Source organism: Scardinius erythrophthalmus (assembly GCF_964197995.2).
Source record: "Scardinius erythrophthalmus genome assembly, chromosome: 10".
Taxonomy (NCBI): domain Eukaryota; kingdom Metazoa; phylum Chordata; class Actinopteri; order Cypriniformes; family Leuciscidae; genus Scardinius; species Scardinius erythrophthalmus.
Window position 1 is genome coordinate 15156121 of NC_138230.1, and position 7967 is coordinate 15164087.

A 7967-nucleotide genomic window follows, 5' to 3' on the forward strand; every position below is an offset into this window, starting at 1 on the left:
TGACTCTGTTGTTTTCAATTGCAAATTGCTGTTTACAGGCTTGCAATGCTTTTGGTCGTATTTTGGCGGGGGTGTGGGGGTCGTGCCAAAAGTGTAAGTGCGGAAAAAAGTCAGATGAATACAGATCATGTTTAATTTGCGTTAGCATGAAGCTGCAGTTTCACAATACATGAATTACACTTACAAATAACAGCAAAAAAGGTGATTTATACCTTTACAAATCTTACCCTGCACATCCAACTCTTTATGGTATCATTTTACCTTCATAAACTTCTTATTAGTGAGTGCAACGCTGACCTTCATCTCCCACTATATGTCTCTTTTGAGATATATGATATAAGATTTTATTTTTATGTTTTGTGTCTATTCAATTCTAAAAGAAATAAAAATAAATCAAATTACATTAAATTAAGTAACTTTTTTATTTAAAAAATGTTATTCGCTGAATATTCCAACATTGAATATTATTACCATATGTTTTTTTTAATACATCAACAATTTCCCTTCGATTTCCCATTAAAAATAGCTGTATTGTTTATATAATATTACTCACACCAACATATAAGATTTCGGCTTTTATACGGACACCGACATATAACATTTACACATTCAACCAGACAATGACTGCAATCAGTAAACTATTTAAAATTCTTAACAATAATATGAAGAACTGTGCATTCAGTTTCAGTTGTTTCCCTACAACCAAAATCATCCTCAATCCTGTGGCTGTGAATCACATCAGCCTCCACAATCAACAAGGTGCAAAGTGTATGCAATATGCACACCATATTTTTTGCATATAGTAGTGCGACCTCAGCTTTCTCACATATTGAGTCACATCTACGGCAGTGAATAACATGCACATGTTAGCATAGCTGATGCAAAACAGTGAATCTTAAAACCTCAATGACAGGGTGTAAATAAGCAAATAACAGCCACTTAAAAAAGGCTTGTGGGAACATACTGAAGGCTTAATACGCTCAGAGAGATGCAGCTTTGGACGACGCGAGAGAGGAAGCGGGGGGTGACACAGCCACAGATGTGTGCGGAGTGGGGGGTTGGCAGGGCAGAGAGAGACCCTATTGAGAGGAGAAGAGAAGACAGGAAGGATGCAGGGATGGGGGAGGAAGGATCTTAAGGAGCAAGGACCCTTATGGAAGAAGGAATGAGGTAACACACAAGGCTACGCACCTTTAAACAGACCCTCACAAGTGCATCTTATGCTGTTTTGCAGTGCGCTTTATGCTCACCAAGTTGCATCTTTTCCGGAGTTGCCATCGGCAACGCCTTGTGTGGCTAATGATGTGAAGCGGAGAGACAGGGTCTTGGAAACACGGGCTCGTGAAAGCGGAGCCTCACAGATGTGTGATACAACATCTGCACGTACTCCTCTAACACACATGCACACCAACTCTCCAAAGACGGCCTGAGCATGCCACACTACACGCCTCTCGTCCTTCCTTCTCTCTCATACACTCTTTATTTTTCTCGATCTTTTTGACAGTGCGTGGGTCGAAAGTGTTCTCTTAGAATAGCTCTGCTGCAGTGAGTGAGATAGAGAGGGATGTGACATAGAGATGGGCAGATGGATCACCTCTCTTAGTTCACTCGTTTCATCCTCCCTTTGCGGTAAATAGGCCTACATACTTCTTCCTATAAGCGAGCGCAATACACATCTCCATTCATCTGCCTCTTCCTCTCCATTCCCCACCCCTTCATCCTCCTCCTGATCATCATCATCATCAACCCTGTTTCTCTGACTCAGGAGGATGGGAGGCATCCGTCCCATCCACAAACAGGTGCAGATGACAGATGCCAGGCCAATATGCAGCCCATTACCATTTTATGAGTGAGCACACACCGAAATGGGAACGGAGAAATGAAGGGCAGAAAGAGGACAGTAGGCCTTAGAAGATAAAAATCAAAGTAGCTTTCAGGATTTTAAAGTCTGTTAGTTAGCAACAAGTCGTAGTACAAAAAAAAAAATCTTTGTGCTGTCATTTACAGATGAATAGAAATGAACAAAGACACTTAAGTGTAATTTGTTAAGTGAAACACTGAAGGATTTGCTTAATTATGTGCATTTTGCGACACTTGAATGCGTGTGTTGACAATGCGCCATAGTTACAAGTGACAAGCCGTTAATAAAAAAAAAAAAAAAAAAAAACATTCTTGTTTTCCTATCACAATGAGGACTTTCCATTGACTTCTATTGTTTTATACTGAGGTAATTACATTTTTAAACCCCTTTCCGTAAACTTAACCCTTTAAGACACATTTTTTTAGCATTTTTATATATTCATTCACACATTTAGTTCACAATATAGGCATATTCTGACCCAAACACGCAAACAAGACTATAGCAATCTATACACACAGCAGCATCATGGCAGATCTCAGGGAGGAAATTAACATTCCAGTGGCGGACGACACACGCTGTGCGACACCAATCCCCATGACATGTATCCATCCCTGATCTTACATTCCTTAAGAATATTCAAAATTTAGCTCACAACAGATGTGTTCATAAACAGAAATCAACCAAAAAAAAAAAAAAAAAAGGCTATAATGAGCGCGCGACCTATGTGTATGCGATCCTCGCGCACGTTGCAGCAGTAACAGCATCAGATGGGAACAAAATGAAGGCACGTCTTACCTGCGTGTGTTGCAACAGCTGCCCGCTTCGAATCTGTGGAAAATGATGCGGAGACTGAAAGAAATGCGATACAATAACCGTTCAAAGTTACTGTTGCCCCTCTCTTGGCTGACAGCAAATTGAATAAGATGATGCAGCACGCGCAGTATTCACAGAGATGGGGTCTTGCGTTTCTTAACAGCTCTTGGTTCGTAGAAAAAGACGCAGTTTTGTGGCATTGGCGATGGGAGAGTGTCTTATTTAAAGGCGAATAAAACCTCCACTCGTCCAGGGTGTTCTACAAAAAAAAAAATATATCAGTTTCAAAATATAGTTTGCATTGAGTCACAAGTCATAAAAACGTCAAAGGAATAAGTGGACGTCTCCAAATATCAGCAAAAATATCGACCATGCGTAATTTACAGTCCAACGAGAAAAGAAAACGCAGAATACTCCGTGCATCCAGGTAAAAATTGGTTATTTTTCATATAAAACGCTATTGACTATGCACAGTCTAATCCGAATGTTGCCAAATACACATAAAACGGCTGATTAATTAGACGCGCCCGGCAATATCCGTTTCCCTACTATTTAAATGACCGTGTTATTCCGCTTTCAACAAATTCAATGGGCTCCAGATCTACCTCCGCGCCACTGAAACGCAATTGCTCCCACAAAGGTCCGCTTCGCTCAGTTTACATCGATTGGAGCGAGATGCTTGCACGTGGTTTCATTTGCTAAATGTTGGAAATGATCTGCCAATCGTTGGCACGCGTTATTGGCTGAGAATGTCTTTTCTGCGCGTGCTGGGTTTTTAGGGAAAATCAACTGACGCTCGTTTCCAGACTTGCACGCGCTCGTGAGATTCTAGCGCGCGAGAATTGATGAACATTCTTAAAACGGGCTGGATTTTAACTTATTTCTTTCCGAGAAACGAAAAACAGAATGACAAACTATAGAGTTTAGTTCTTCCATTTGGGCGACAGAAATGTATATAAAAAAGGATGGTGCCATTGGTTTCCGTGGTAACCGAGGCATCCCATGACAATGATTCTTGATTGATTTCTCTTTTTTATATAAGGTGAATCCCAAGAAATCAAGAACATGCCCGGGTCCATTTTGAGTCCAAAATTAAAAGAAATTATAGTTTGTTTTTATTCATGGACCATTTATATTGGTATTATGATGACAATATTTTCATGTTGGCTATTTACATTTTCCCTGTTCAGTAATGCTAACAATCGCTTTCAACGAAAAAAAAACAAATAAATTCTAGTATGTCATAAATCATTGAATTAAGACATTTTAATAATACTGTAATACAATGGCAATTTTATAAACTAATTGAGAAATGGTACAAAAAAATTACTCTTACATTAATGAACATCTATTGGGAAGAATGGGGATAAAAAAAAAACATGATAATCAGGGGTAAGTGTCTCATGAAAATAATTGCATTATATCAAAACTGTATATTTTATTTAGGGCTGAAATATGACCATTATTAAAAAGAAGACGATGCATAATAATAATTATATAATAAATCATTCTACAATAATAATATTATTCAATAAACTAATCAAATTATTCTTCGGACAAAAATAAAGAATAAAAATGCATAAGCTGAATATTTGTACTTTAAGAATTCCTATCACACCTCACATGACTAAAGACTGCAAAACAGCAAAAGGTGATTAAAATAGTGAAGATTTTCTTAATATGTATTTGATCTATATTATTTGTCAACTGCCCGTATGTTACTGAAGAATTTTTACTCCTGAGTGATTCAGTTGCTTGAATGTTGATTGTGAATGAATCAAAATGAGTTCCTTTTTGTCACTTGGCCTAAAGTGAATGTGTTACCTCTCACACTTGTGTAACAGTAGCAGAGTCGCCATGTTGCATACATGTGAGGTCTTGGAAAGCTGGCATTGGTTATCACACATTGCGGAAAAGGCACGATGGTTTCAGGAGGCATTCTGGAGGAGACAGCATTGCTCTTAAGTATCATACCGCAGTCTGAAGGCAGCACACTTTAGGACATTGGGGGTATGAGCATTGCGATCTGCAGTGACGTGAGAGTGAATGTTTGTATTTGGGGCATGACAATGACTCCCTGTGTTGCTGGAGGCAATGGTTGGGTCAGTCTTGTCACTGTGGGAGCTTCATGGTAGTGAACCTGCCAGAAGTGCTCGTAGCTTCGCACACACATACGCGCTCTCACACACAGCCAGATGACTCAAACGGTCCTGCGGCCGCTGGCCCAAACCAAATGAGTCACAGAGCCGCACACAAAAATAATCACACAAAAACACGGAATCACACGCTCACACATGCGTGAAGAGAGGAAAAATGTGAAAAACAGGTTCAGGTGTGGGACAAGTTCAAGGATGGCGTTTTGTTAGAGTGGTTAAACACCAGAGCATAAAGAGTTTGGAGGTTCGGTGATGATGTCAATGCATTGGGATATTTCTTTTACACAATGAATGTACAAAAGCGAAGGACTTCTAAGGCACTCTTAAAAATGTACAAATTGCTTTATATAACAAACTAGTCACACTTCAGTTTAGGGTCCAATTCTCACTATTAACTAGTTGCTTATTAAATCACATATTGACGCTTTATTCTGCATGAGCATATTCTTCATCCCTTAATCCTACCCAGCACCTAAACTTAACAACTACCTTACTAACTATTAATAAGCAGTAACTAGGGCCCTGTTTACACCTGGTATTAAGATTAAGCGTTTTGGTCGATCATAAGCAGATGAGGAAGACGCATTCCCGTTTACACGACTTCAACCAAACTTGGGTCTTCAGCCGATAAAGTTTAAATCCCATCTGGCTATCGTGCTTCCCAAAATGTTTACACATTAGGTGGAGAGTGGGGTTCAAACACATTTGGCCACGAGCGCTTATGAAAGCAATCCGGTCGAATGTGTTTTCGACTACCTCTGGAAGCGGTTGAAAGTGGACAAGCTCAAAACGCTTTAGACTCCGTTTACATCATCCACTTGTGATCAGATCGACCAAAACTAATCTTAATACCAGGTGTGAACTAAGAGTTTATTGAGGCAAAAGTTGTAGTTAATAGTGAGAATTGGACCCTAAACTGAAGTTCTATCCAAAACACCAAGCATTTATCTCAAAGACAGACAGGAAACAGTTTAAATAAAGCATTTAACAAAACATCATATTTACTGTTCAAAATGAAAATGAGGAGTGCATTGGACTGGATTATGTTCACTTCATAGTTCATACATCCATGAAAAATCACTACGGATAAAAAGCTAGCAAATATAGCTCAGAAAAGTGAAGTTAGCTCTGAGCAACACGTGTTTGCAGATTTAAGATTGTTTGTAATGGAGTGACATTCATTTAGTCTCCACATATTTTGGGGCACCACTATACATCCTAAAGTGTATTACTTCAATCTGCACACTGTTGTTCAAAAGGTTGCAGTAAGGTTTTTTTTTTTTTTTACGTTTTTGAAAGATGTCTCTTATGCTCACCGGGGCTGTATTTATTTGATCAAAAATACAGTAAAAATGATTACACTTTATTTTGCAGTACGTGGACTTGCCTAAGAAAGTACTAGTAATAAGGTAACTACCTGGGTTAAGGTTAGATTTAGGGTTAGTAGTACCTAGTTATTACCCAGTTATTGTAATAACTATAATAAGCACATCGTATGTACATGGGGAACAGGACTGTAAAATAAAGTGCTACCATAAAAACAGTAATACTGTGAAATACACTCACCTAAAGGATTATTAGGAACACCTGTTCAATTTCTCATTAATGCAACAATCTAATCAACCAATAACATGGCAATTGCTTCAATGCATTTAGGGGTGTGGTCCTGGTCAGGACAATCTCCTGAACTCCAAACTGAATGTCAGAATGGGAAAGAAAGGTGATTTAAGCTATTTTGAGCGTGGCATGTTTGTTGGTGCCAGACGGGCCGGTCTGAGTATTTCACAATCTGCTCAGTTACTGGGATTTTTACTCACAACCATTTCTAAGGTTTACAAAGAATGGTGTGAAAAGGGAAAAACATCCAGTATGCGGCAGTCCTGTGGGCGAAAATGCCTTGTTGATGCTAGAGGAGAATGGGCTGACTGATTCAAGCTGATAGAAGAGCAACTTTGACTGAAATGACCACTGGTTACAACCGAGGTATGCAGCAAAGCATTTGTGAAGCCACAACACGCACAACCTTGAGGCGGATGGGCTACAACAGCAGAAGACCCCACCGGGTACCACTTATCTCCACTACAAATAGGAAAAAGAGGCTACAATTTGCACAAGCTCACCAAAATTGGACAGTTGAAGACTGGAAAAATGTTGCCTGGTCTGATGAGTCTCGATTTCTGTTGAGACATTCAGATGGTAGAGTCAGAATTTAGCGTAAACAGAATTGGCGCTTTTCCACTGCATGGTATGGTACAGCTCGGTTCGGTACGGCACGCTTTGGCGCATTTCCACTGCATGGTACGATACGGTACGGCTCGTTTCGGCTCGCTTTAAATGGTACCACCTCTGTTGAGGTTCTAAGCGTACCGCACCGATACTAAAATGTGACGTGAAAACACTGCAGATCACTGATTGGTCAGACAGAATCATCTCTACCAGCGTCATTGTATTTACAACACGAGACACTAAACCAGCTAGATTTAAATTGCCAGTAGACAACAGCCAACCTGTTTTAAAAGTATTTGCTTCTAAAAAAAAAAAAAAAAAAAAAACTTCAAAAAAGAAATGGCTGAATTGTGGTCAGTGGACGAGGTGCAGATGTTCCTCTCGTTGGTTGCCAAGGAGCGGATGGGGAAACACGGAATGAAAAATTCGCATTTAATATGATGTCATGGTAGTAGAGACGGCAACTATATAACGATCAGTCCGACCCACTTTGAAGCGGTACTAACTGCAGTGGAAAAGCAAACGAGCTAAAGCGAGCCGAACCGTGCCGTAACGAGTCGAAACGTACCGAGCGCTCGATGGTGTTTTATGCCCCCAATGGCTCCTTAGAGGCAGCTAACCCTACCCTCAACCTTAAACCTACCCATCCCCTCGCTGCCTGGAAGGCGCCGTTGGGGGCATAAAACACCAAAGACCGTACCGAGCCGAACCGAACCACGCAGTGGAAAAGCGAAGCGAGCCGAACCGTTCCGCGCCGAGTCGAACCGTTCCGAGCCGTACCATGCAGTGGAAAAGCGCCAAATGAGAACATGGATCCATCATGCCTTGTTACCACTGTGCAGGCTGGTGGTGGTGGTGTAATGGTGTGGGGGATGTTTTCTTGGCACACTTTAGGCCCCTTAGTGCCAATT